The 12,341-nt window shown below is 49.0% G+C and overlaps 1 protein-coding gene across 2 annotated transcripts in view; it reads right to left on the bottom strand.

The window, feature by feature from the left end:
- The window catches only part of GRAMD1C (GRAM domain containing 1C), a 1,543,720-nt gene that overhangs the window by 965,888 nt on the left and 565,491 nt on the right, over window positions 1-12,341 (bottom strand). The window lies entirely within an intron of this gene.

Here is a 12,341-nt window from a genome sequence, read left to right as displayed (position 1 = left end):
CTCGCAGAACGGGGAGGAAGGGCGGGCCGTGAAGGAATCTGCGGCTAGAATCGGGTCTACCATATACATCGTTACCGAAGGTAAGTAACTGGTACATCTGATGGAGACTACTAGCCGCAGATTCCTTAACGTAGAATAGATACCCTAGACATACCCAGAGGGCAGGAGGGTCTGCAAGAGGACCCCACCGCCTGGACCTAACAGAGTCCCACAGGGGACAGTTCAAACGGACAGGGTGAAGAGCCCTGGCCCCCCAGTCAAGAGGAACCCCTACACTTAAACCACCAACCCCAGAGGGGATGCAGGAAGACAAGAAAAGAGGTAGCCTGTCTTCACTCAGCAGAGAAAACAAGGGTAAGGCGAAAGAAGGCCAAAGCACCCCACGCCCATACAAGGCAACAAAACCTACACTCAAGGCCAAGACAATGAAGAGGAGCACCGAGGGAGAAGAGCAACCTAGAGACTCCAAGGAGAAGAGGAAAAGCAAAGGCAAGCCCCCCCCCACCGGGAACACACCCAGTGAAGTGGGCAGCCGCGCGAATCGCAGCCAGAAGGCAATAGACCAAACAGAACGGTGCCACCAGCAATAAGCAGGCGGAAGCAGACCGGGGAGCCCAAGGTCACCCAGGAAGAACCATCCAACGCTCCGCAGGGACAGACTGCGCCTGAAAGAGGGACAAGGAACACAAGAATCATCTCAACCCCCAGGGAGGAGAGGTAGAACTGAATGCAGGGCCCTCTGGAAGAAGCGGACAAGGCAAGGATGACTGTCCCACTAAAGCGCCAGAAAGGCACAATGGTGCAGAAAGACAGAAGGTCGGCACCGGTAAGCACAGCCAGACGCCGAGAACACCACAGAACGATGCACTCAAGGCAAGCCAGACGCCAGCCAAAGACAGAGAGCGGGAAGGCGAAGAAGGGTCCAGACACTCTCCAGGGAGTAGTTCGCACACACGGCCCAAAAAGAAGTGGAACCAGACAGAGCTATGACGCCTGGTCGCAGACAGCAGGCCAGACCAGGCGAACAGCGCAGTGACCCCGGAGAAGGACACCCCGGGGCACAACTCAAGCCATTCCATCAGCAAGAGGATTGCATGTGCAACATACATTAACGCCACAGAGAGCAGAGGCCCGAAGGCGACCACAGCTCCCCAACGCATGACAGAGCTATATAACAGCTACCACTACCCCACATAGGGCATGTTACGTCCCAAGACATGGGAACCTCTTAAGAACAAACTTCCACAGCAGAGGGCAACAGGAAGACCTGCGGAGAAACCTACAGAAGGCTTGTCAAGCAGCCAAAGAGAAAAAACAGAAGGCCTAGTCTCAGGGCCAGCATGGTGTAGAAACCCAAAGCAAAAACACACAGTCAAGAAGGGCCGGGCAGCAACCAACAGAACCACAGTCCCAACAAGGAGGACTCTAATGCACATGAAGCACACAGATCACAAAACTGAGGCGACCCGCCCCAACAGAAGAACAACTCTCAAAAACCAGATCAACTCACAGGTCACTGAGGGGGAAAAGGACAAGGAGGAGGAGGAGGAGGAGGAGGAGGAGGAGGAGGAGGAGGTGAAGCCCCGCCAAGAACCTCTGAATGGCCGAGTCCGCAGGGGTGTGGAACAAAAGAGCCATCGAAAGGAAGGTCCACCAGCCGTTCCCGAACGTTATTCCGGAGCACACTGTCCCGGAGCCAGGCATGGCAATGAAGTGCAATAGAAGAAGCCATGGCACGACCAAGCACCTCAGAGATGTCCAGGGCGGAGCAGAGAATAAATACCGCCAGCTCCTGGCCATCCAACACATGGTGCCTCAAATCAACAAAGGCACCCTCCTGAGAAGAGGCAGACATAAGGTACTCCGCCGGGTCCCACAAGCAAGAAGTGGCCCTAGCCAAAACACACAGCGTGTTAAGGGCCCGTAGAGCCGCACTGGTTGAGGCGAATATATTGCACCCCCAGGAGTCAAGCCAGCAGGCCCCCGTGATGGGTGAGACAACAGCGGCAGCAGAAAGGGAAAGGCATTCTATAAAAGAGGGCCTCAGGTAGAGGGGTGGAGGGAAAGATACACCGGATCACGCAGCGCTAGATGTTGCGGTGCAAAAGGTGTTGGGGCACCAGGTCCCCAGTGTCTGGACGGCCCCAAGTCCCCAAAAGAGAAGAATGGAGCGAATCCTCAAAGGGAAGCAGCAGCTCCCTACCACCAGAGCCCTGATGGAGAACCTCCAGAAGATGATCAGCGGGGAAATGGGCAGCTGGATCATCCATGCGCAAATTCCCCACAGCCGTGGAAACAGCGCGAGCGAAGGCCACACCGCCCCCGTAGGGCCCGGCAGTGGGGAAAGCAGCTCCTCAGTAGGTGACGGCTGCAAGCTAAGGAGACCGTCCCCCAGGCCAACCGGAGGAAGGAAGGGCCAGGTCCGGAAAGGAGGAAAAGGGACCGAGGAGTGGGGGGATCTGCGGCGCCTCTGGCCAAGACCGTGGTGATGGCGAGGAGCAGTCCTTAGACGACATCGGGAAAAAAGCCACGATGTGTCGGCCCGTCTCCAGCGAGGATGACACCTGCAAGCGTCGAACCTCTGGAGAAGAGCCGTCCGAGGATGAGTCAACAGCCCGACGTCGCAATCTGAGGCCGAGGTGACCAGCGCCGTCACCTCGGACGAGGCCACCGCCTGCCCGAGGACAGAGTGGAACTCGGGTGTGCGACCCGAGTCAAGGTGACCTCCTGCGAAACCGCAGGCACTCCCGCAGGAGTTTGCGGCGAAGCAGAGGCGACGTGGTCCGAAGGAGGGACACCCGAAGGGCCGCACCCCAACCGCACCACATCCTCCGAACCTGGATCCGAACCAGTTGGCGCCGGAGCCGCCGGCGACGCCGCAGAGGGCCCCGCACACTGCAAGGGATCCGCTAACGTACCAGGAGGGGTAGGAGGAGGAGAAGCCAGCGAAGCCTGCAAAGTCCCCACATATATCTCCATCTGGGCTCTAGTCGCCCCCACACCAGGAAACGGCGGATAGGGTGACGACACACAGGGCAGCACCACCCACGGAGAGCCCGCGCCCCCAACAGGCTGGGAACCAGCCCTCGGGGACAAACCGCAACACTTACCGACAGGTGAGCGACGCTCATGCGGCTTGAGAGAAGGACGATGTCGAAGACGGAGGCGGCGGTTCCGCAAACCTTTCGCAGGGGCCGGGCGTGGCGATGCCGCTGACCTGGACAGGAGAGCGGAGAGAAGTTTCATCCGGCACTCCCGACGGTTTCATCTGCTGGCACGCCTCACAATCAGTGGAGTCATGGTGTTCCCCCAAACACCACATGCAGATGGGGTGAGGATCCCTCGCCGACATCTGGCGCGCACAAGACAAGCACGTCTTAAAGCCCGAAGGCATTCGCACACTGTTCCCACACACACGCAATAAGCAAAAGGGAAAGGCCTGAACAGGCCCGAGCACAATCCGGATCCGCGTTGCACGCGGAAAAGGAAAAAAAAACATAGGTGCGCCGGGGTGGAACTTATGTGACCTCGCTGACGTCACGTACGCGGACAACGCCTGGGCGTAGTCGCGTGATGCCACCCCCCCAGCGCCCAGGGATGCTGTGGCAAAAAGTTTTCCGGATCCAGTCTCATGCCTGGGGATAATTCTACGTTAAGGAATCTGCGCTAGTAGTCTCTATCATATCTGGTCTATTGCATCATCTATGTTAGCATAGGATATGGAAAAGCTGGCTTGGTCCAGCCAGTCATTTACCTACTCCCCAGCTCACTGAGACAGGTGGTGAATAAGTCAAAAGTGGCCTAGCTCCTTCTTGGTTACCAACCCCATTGGTGATACCACAAAACTGCTACACAGGGGTTCTGAAAAGGGACTTGTGACCCGCCCTAGGCGGAGCTCCTTGTCCACTTTTACCTTTGCCATGGACGGGTTATCCCTGACTGACTTCGAGTTCTGGGTAAGCAGGGTGGTCCAGGGGCTGTAGTATGGTATCTGAAACTATTCCAAGCAGCTGTTTGTCGCTAACCTGAGGGTAGCTGTTCAATGATTTTAGCAATGTTGCAGTTTTAATGAATGTGGGCAGCAATGAGGTGGGTGGCCTCTCTTCTGCTTCCCATCACCCCACCCCATATCCTCTATTTTTTGTTGCTGATGTTCTTGGCGCCCCTTGCCCTTTGGACCTCTTGCATTCAATGACTGGATGTGCCCCCGCAGTTGCTGCAGGCATGCCTAAACTTACAGGGCTGACCGCTTTAGAAATCATGCATGTTGTATCTCCAGCATGCTGTGTTGCGGCTTTTTCTGCATTACCTCCCGCCAATGCCCTTTGTTTGCTATTATGGGGGATCCCGTCCTGCCTCCCTTTCTGTTGTGTCCACAGTAAAGGTGATTCTTTGCTACTGACTATGTCATTTAAAAGGAAAGCGTCTCCCTGATATTTCAGCTGTGCCTCACGCACTTTCTGCTCATGCAAGAAGAGGGATGCTGAGCTCTGCGGGAATGTTTCCACAAAGATGCTAGCTAACGTTCTGAACACTCTGAGCCAATTCTGGATATTTCTTTCCACTCTCTGCTTTCACCTCTCCCTCTTATACTCATCTATCTTATCCTGAACCGTCAGGTCTAACCCTGCCTGGCACACTTCCAGCAGTGAAAAAATGACTATACTCCTTGCACCTGATCCACTCTTTTACTGCTAGGGGGATAAAGCTGGCCAACTTAATTCGTCTGGCTAGGACTGGTGGGTCACCCGATGAAGGCCTTAAGTACTCATTGGTGGGCTTACCTTCGCCCACACTGCTGTTTCTCCCCCCACCCATTCCTTGGTAGGATTGTCTGTACCTTTGCTTCTGGCTCCTTGCACGCTGTGTCACTATTTTGTTTGGGGACCTGCCCCTTGACTGTTGAGGTACTCTTTTGCCCATCCGGGCCGACCTGTGTTGTCGGCTTTGGGTTTCACATAGCTGGCACGTTTGGTGGCCCACTGCCCTGTCCTAGCCTAGCCTTGACCCCAATTTCTGGCAAAATACTGAGTAGCCTGGTACCAATAAAGATTTCCCTAAACTGGCCACGGCCTCCAAGGCTCACAGCTAAAGGGAGGTGCATTCTGACCCGAAGGCCCAGATCCACCCTGCCATTGCCCTGCACTGTAAACCCCTGGTTGTCCTGCGTCCCCTTGACCTATCGTGGCTTGGAGCCCCAATGCCCTTTGCGCTGCTGTGTTCATCACCCCCACCAGCGTGCCATAATTAGCAATGCCATCAGAGGTTACCACAACGGTACACACAGCCTGGCCACCAATATGCTGATCCCCTACCCCAGTCGCAGTGCGTGCTTATGGCTCATCTCCTGTCCTGTCCCCAGACTGGTCTGCTGCAGGCATTGTGGTCGCCGCCGTGTTGGTTTCAGACACCTTCACACCTCTGTGGTCACTGTCTTCTTTGCTATCCAAAGCTCTCTCTGAGGAGGGCCGTTACTTGGCAGGGGGCCTCCAAGCATTGGCCTTCCCTTGATGCTTCTTTGCAGGCCTCACCGAGATGGCCGCAGTTCCTGCTGCAAGCCTCCTGTTGCATGAGCCCATTCCTCTGAGCCCACCGGCCTTTTTACTGCCAGCTCCTGCTGAGTGTACAGTTGTGTCCAACTGGTGTGCCCTATGACTTGCTTGCTGACCCAGTCTTTGCCCCGACCTGCCATCTAGCTCTGACTCTCCTCAGTAGTGCCTGCAGGTTGTCCTCCAGCTTCGGCCCTTTGTAGCTTCCTGGATTGCCACTCCCACGTTTTGCAGGTAATGCTCCGCAGTTATCGCCATCATTCTCGCTCCTGTACCTGGCGGGCTTGCGTTAGTCTCTCCCTGCGCCCCCTGTGCAAGGACCAGCAATCTGGACTCTCTGCATACTCCCCTTCTGCCAACTCTTCTAGCCCTGCCCCTTATTTCAGGGACTGCCTCGAAACCAGCCCCAATGGGCCTTGCACTGTGCTTCTGCAGATGATGGGGAGCAACTACAGCTTTCTCTGCAGCCCCAGCCACCCTAGATCCAGCCAAAATCCAATTTGATACTGCCCTTTTAAGAGCTTAGCTTCTGTGGGTTGGTGTGTGGCTAGATTCGACCTGCCTCCAGCTAACTGTCTTTGACTACAAACGTCTCCGGCGCTCAATCCAGGTACGTCCTGGTGCCACAGGGGAGAGAGGGCAGGGGGCTTAAAAGGTACCATAGCAGTCAGCGTGCTCATTCCATGCCACTGCCAGTCTCAGTTTCTTCAAGGGCCGTGTGTTCCGAACACGCCACTGCCCTTCCATTGTCGCATATGGGTGTAAAGATGACCAGGAAGCAGGTAAGTGGTAAGTCTTTATTCAAGTTAAAACCTGACACCAAAGTACGTCTGCTTGCAATCGCCACTCACAAGCAACTGTCACATCATAACTGTCAACCTGCCGGTGGTCAGGTAGAACACCCTGAAGTCACAATGCACCGGAAGGTAGCGCGTGCAGTGAACATAGCGCGAAGTAGCTTAATAAACATAACACATCTCCCTTCCTAAAACAACAAGAGGAACCAAGGGTGTCCGGCTGGAGCTTAAGGATGAGTAGAGGAAAACCACAGCTAATCACAAATGTAATCTTGTAACTTAGCTGGAGGTTTGACTACTCTACCATATCTGCTCACAGTAGGTTCATCCTCACAACTGACGTCCTGTGACGTAACATCTTCATAAACAGAATCATCAGAATCAGAATCCGTATCGCTGTTGGTCTGATACCTGTACTCTTCCAATGTCACCTTGCTCTGCCTACTACTACTGTCTTCCAAACGTGAGGCATTTGAAGTGTTCTCACTCTCAGAAGATACCTCGTTTGTACCTAAAGATACAACGTTAGTACCATCTGGCCGAGACTCCACAATTCCATCACGGTCCAGAATCCAATCGTAGTCCTGAGAACAGGAAACCTCATTATTTCCCGGAGTGGATTGAGAACCACACATTCCTTTCCCCTCCTTGCATAATGATAAAGCAGAAAAATGCCAAGTTTTTCCATCACTCAAAAGGGAAGAATTACAAAACACTTTCTTTACCTCCATTGGTTGAGAGTAGTGATTTTTTCCCTTACTGGTGCTTCTGGCATTCTTCACTCTCACATTGTCCCCTGCCTTGATTTTAACCCTTTTACATGCATGCCTATTGTCATAGTATTTCTTACCTATGGTTTGTGACCTACGTACATTCTCTTGTATCTCCTCTGGAGACCACATCACTCTTTCAGGGGTAGCCCAACTTACATTATCCTTAGTAATAGGAGTCCTCCCTCTCAAAAGCACAAAGGGACTGGTACCTGTAGATACACAGGGTGTAACCCGAAAAGACCATAGATTTTTGATTATTTGCTTTCTCCATGACATGTCATTCTGATTTGCCTGTTGGATTATTCCTTTAATCACCCGATTAAACCTTTCAACCGCACCATTTCCTGCAGGATGGTAAACAGACGTAGTTTTGTGTTCTATCCCATGTTTCATCAGAAAGTCTTTGAACATCTTTGACGTGAACTGTGGGCCATTGTCCGACAAAATGCATTTTGGAAGGCTCTCTCTTAGGAAAAGTTTGCGCAAAAAACCTACAACACTTTTAGTATCAGCATCTTGTACTACTTCAACCTCTGGCCATTTTGAGAAATGGTCTACCAGTACAATAAGATATAACAGTTCACCTTGTTAACGGATGGGTCCACAAATGTCAATTCCCAATCTGACCCAAGGCATGTTAGGACAAGACAGGGGTTGAAGGGGTGGTCTTAATGTTTGTTTCGTCTTGTCCGAATTTTCACAGGCTGTACAATTCCTGACACTTCTTTCAACATCTAGGTCATACCCTGGCCACCAGTATGAATTTCTTACTCTACTCTTGGTTTTACCAATTCCAAGGTGCCCCTCGTGGCAAATATCAAGGAGTTTAGAACGTAAACCTATTGGTGGAACAACCTTTCCATTTCTTAAAATTAAATCACCTTCAATAGACAACTCGTCTCTTAGTTCCCAAAAAGGACGTAATAGAGCAGGTAATTTTTTCTTATCAGGCCAGCCTGCTCTTATGTATTTCTTTACCATATGTAGAACATCATCTTTTTCCATATTTCCTGACCACTCTGCACCAGAAATACATGGCACTTCTTCTATGGCATTAGCTATGCAGAAAGTGTCTATTTCTGAAACCTGATCTTCATTGTTAGGTAGAGGTAAACGGCTTAGACAGTCCGCCACCTTGTTTTTCACACCAGGAAGGTATTCAACTTCATAGTTATATTCTAACAATTTCATTGAAATCCGTGACAATCTGGGGGAAGCAACTTGGAGACCCTTTGTGGAAAGCACTTTTACTAAAGGTTTGTGATCGCTTCTAAGGGTGATTTTCTATCCCCAAATGTATTGTCTGAAATGGTTCAACGCCCATGCACATGCTAGTGCCTCCCTCTCAATCACAGAATACTTTACTTCAGTGGGCGTGATTGAACGTGAGGCAAAAGCAATGGTAACCTCTTTTCCTTCCCCATTGACCTGTGAGAGTACCGCTCCCAACCCCTTGTTGCTTGCATCAGTGGTCACTATGCTTTTTAAAGAGGGTTAAACCCTTGAAGGGGTGGGGCATCACAAATGTCCTCTTTTATCCTGTTAAATGCCTCTTCACAAGTAGCATTCCACTCAAATGTATTTTTCTGTTTTATGAGTTCTCTTAAGTGTAAGGTTTTAGAAGAGAAGTTCTTTACGAATTTTGCATAAAATTCTGAGAGGCCTAGGAATTCTCTGACCTCTTCCTTATTTTTGGGTGAAGGGGCTTCCCTAATAGCAGACAGCAGCTCTTTTTTTGGTTTTAACCATTCCCATCAATTTCATGCCCCAAATAGGTGACCTTATTTTCAGCAAATTTGCATTTGCGCAGATCAGCTGTAAGCCCATGATGTTCTAGCAACCCTAGGACTCTGTTGAGTTTTGCATAGTGTTCACCTCTACTTTTGCCTGTTACCATGATGTCATCTTGGAAAATTAAGAGATTTTTTTCGCCTTTGAAGAGTTCACTCATCAACCTCTGAAACATGGCCGCAGCAGAGGCCAGTCCAAAAGGTACTCTCTTAAAACCTAAAACACGCCAGCGGGGTTACAAATGTGGTAAAGCTTCTGCTTTTGGGATGTAGAGCCACTTGGTGGTAGGCAGAGCTTAGGTCAATGGTTGAAAACCATTTAGCACCATTGGTAAGGGACAGCATCTCACTAATTTTAGGCAAAGGGAATTGATCTACCAGAATGTTTTTATTAAGATCGCGTAGATCAATGCATAGACGAAGCTTGCCATTAGGCTTCTTCGCGATAACCAAAGGCGAAACCCACTCTGCTGATTCCACCAGCTCAATGATGCCCTCCTTCTGCAATTCTTTTAAGTTTATTTTCCACCTCACCAATGATGGAAAACGGTATGTTTCTGGAATTGTGTATGCAAGGCACAGCATCCCTTTTGAGTTTAATTTCATGGACGAAACCTTTACGTTTCCCAATGTTCTCTGAAAATACCTTAGGATACCTTTTTTTGAAAAAATTGTTACATTCTTCCTCTGTTTGTAAGATGAGGACGGGATCCGGACTGTTTGGATCCAGAATTATACCTAGTTCTCCCTGGTCAATCCACCCTAACACAGATGGACCCACCTTGGAGACATACAGTTTGACAACTGTTTGGCGGGATTTAAATTGGAACTTAAGTTCCCTGTAACCTAACATTTCAATAGGTTCATAATTAAATGACTTTGGGAAAATATCAGGGTCCCTAATTTTTTTTCCAATGACTGGTACACATTTCTCAAATCATACTTCTTCATTTACTATTGTATATGGCGAGCCTGAATCAGCTACAATTGACATGTCCACCCCGCCAATGTTCATGTCATATATCTGTTTCTTCTTTTTGTTTACACCATCTTCCACATTCAACACAAATAAGTTCATATCATCTTCATCTGAAGATGTAAATCTTTCGTCTTCTTCTGAAATTACAACTTTTACATTTCTACTCCCTTTTATTTCTTACGACACATTGCACTGAAATGTCCTACCATACTGCAATTAGAACATTTTTGTCTCACCGCTGGACACGATCTGTCGTTGGCCAAATGGTATCTACTGCCACATCTATAAAATTTCCTGTCATCTGAAAGCCTATTTTTATGGCTAGAATCTCTTTTCTGTACATACCCGGAATTAGGTTTATTATTACTTTTCCTAGAACTTATGACTTTTGCCACCACAGATTTGTCCTCAGTAGAGGATTTTTCCTCTTGTAAAACAGCCTTTGCACACCTTCCAGTTAATTCAGTACATTTAACTATTTCTACTATTTCTTCCAACGGTAATTCACCCTTAGCCCACAATTTCTCCTGTACATGTTTATTTGAGGATCTCATAACGACCTGGTCACGAACCAGCTCGTCATGTAATGCCCCAAATCTACAAGTCAGTGCCAAGTTTTTCAACGCAGCAACGTAATCTTCTATAGACTCTTCTGGTGCTTGCTTGCGTTGAAAAAATTTGAATCTGTTGACAGAAATAGAAATGGTAGGTTTGAAATACATAGTCAAATCTTCTAATTCAATAGTATATACATCACCTGGCCTAGCTTTTTTGTTGATTCGATTATAAATTTTCATAGCCTTTGCACCTAAACAATCAAGAAGAATTTTCTTTTTCTTCTCTGGGGTCAATTCTTCCTCCCCCTCAAAAGTGGATAAATAATTCTCAAAGTACTCCCTCCACTCTTCCCATTTAAGGGCATCATCCCCTGTAGAGGGTATGAAAGGTAAGGGTGGTGATAAATTCCAAAGATTGCCTGAAGCCATTTCTAAAACTTTTATGTAACAACTTAGGACCTATACTAAAGAAAATGCTATTTCTTTTCTTGTAAATAATATCACTGACCTATATGTTGAATAATGTTAAAGATTCTTCCTTTGAGGAATGCCAGTAATTTTAGCTATACAGCCAAAGTTTTTATTTTTCAAATCTTATGAGAAACTGTAAGTATTTGGAACTAATAAGTTATTTTTTTCCAATAATATCCTTTAAAGGTGTGCGTGTCACCGCTCTTAACAACACGCAAATTCCAAATTCCTAGTAATAGTTGTTTATAATCGTCTTTAAATCACTCGGTGATTCTAGGAATAGACGATTTATTATTGTGGTTTGGTGTGCGTATCACCGTAAAAATGACAAGCACGAATCATTTCTTCTGACTTTCCCAAGATGGCCGCCAGGCGTCGTCGAGCGCTGCGTTCCACTGACGTCACAGCTAAGCCTGACAGGAATTTCTCTTCAGGAACCTTCGTGTGGATTCGCAGGAAGGCGGCACACGCTTCAACTCCCAAACGCGAAGTTGTTCCTCCTCAAAACAGCAATCTCATGCATTTCCTCCACACCGAACAGAACTGACACATGCCGCCGTCACCACGCGGAAGGCGAAGGCAATTCTCCTCACAATTTTCGTGCTAAATCGCATCCGCAGAAACAGCAACCGGCCAGAGGATGAGGGGGGCAAACAGGAACCAAAACACAGGCAGTGACTAAAGAGTTTTTAAGCCTCCCATTGGTAAACACCAAAAGCACCCTGTGCTTATTTGAACTTCCTCCTCAATTTCCTCACCAGCGCAAGAAGGGTGAAACACTGTAAAACCCTGTCAGCGCGCAGGGCTTACACAATCAGCAGGGCACATACGACTCACCCTTTAAATAGCGGTGCTCAGCGCGACATCCAGGATGATGCCTCCAGGGATGTTCTTTATTTGCCCATGAGCACCGTTACACCGCTTAGTAGATAAGTGACTCGCTTAACTCACGCAATACCAGCGTGGAGGGACAGCTGTTCTCCTTGAGATTCCGCTACATTAGCTTCTGTTCGCGGAATTCAGATGAGATGGCAAAACATTGCAGTCTAAGACGTACCCAACAGCAGAATAGGTGGCTACTGGTGGGTTCTTCGTGGTGTCAGGCTCTTCCGTCTTGTCGCCAACTTGTAAAGATGACCAGGAAGCAGGTAAGTGGTAAAGTCTTTATTCAAGTTAAAACCGGACACCAAAGTACGTCTGCTTGCAATCGCCACTCACAAGCAACTGTCACATCATAACTGTCAACCTGACGGTGGTCAGGTAGAACACCCTGACGTCACAATGCACCGGCAGGTAGCGCGTGCAGAGAACATAGCGTGCATCCTTTACATTAGACCAAAGCACTAGCTTAATAAACATAACAATGGGCAGCGTGCTCTGCACACATCGCTGCCCTATTTTCCACAGGCAGTGCACTCCCTACAT

Source organism: Lissotriton vulgaris, chromosome 8 (assembly GCF_964263255.1).
Source record: "Lissotriton vulgaris chromosome 8, aLisVul1.2, whole genome shotgun sequence".
Lineage (NCBI taxonomy): Eukaryota > Metazoa > Chordata > Amphibia > Caudata > Salamandridae > Lissotriton > Lissotriton vulgaris.
This window is presented reverse-complemented; position numbering and strand designations above follow the sequence as displayed.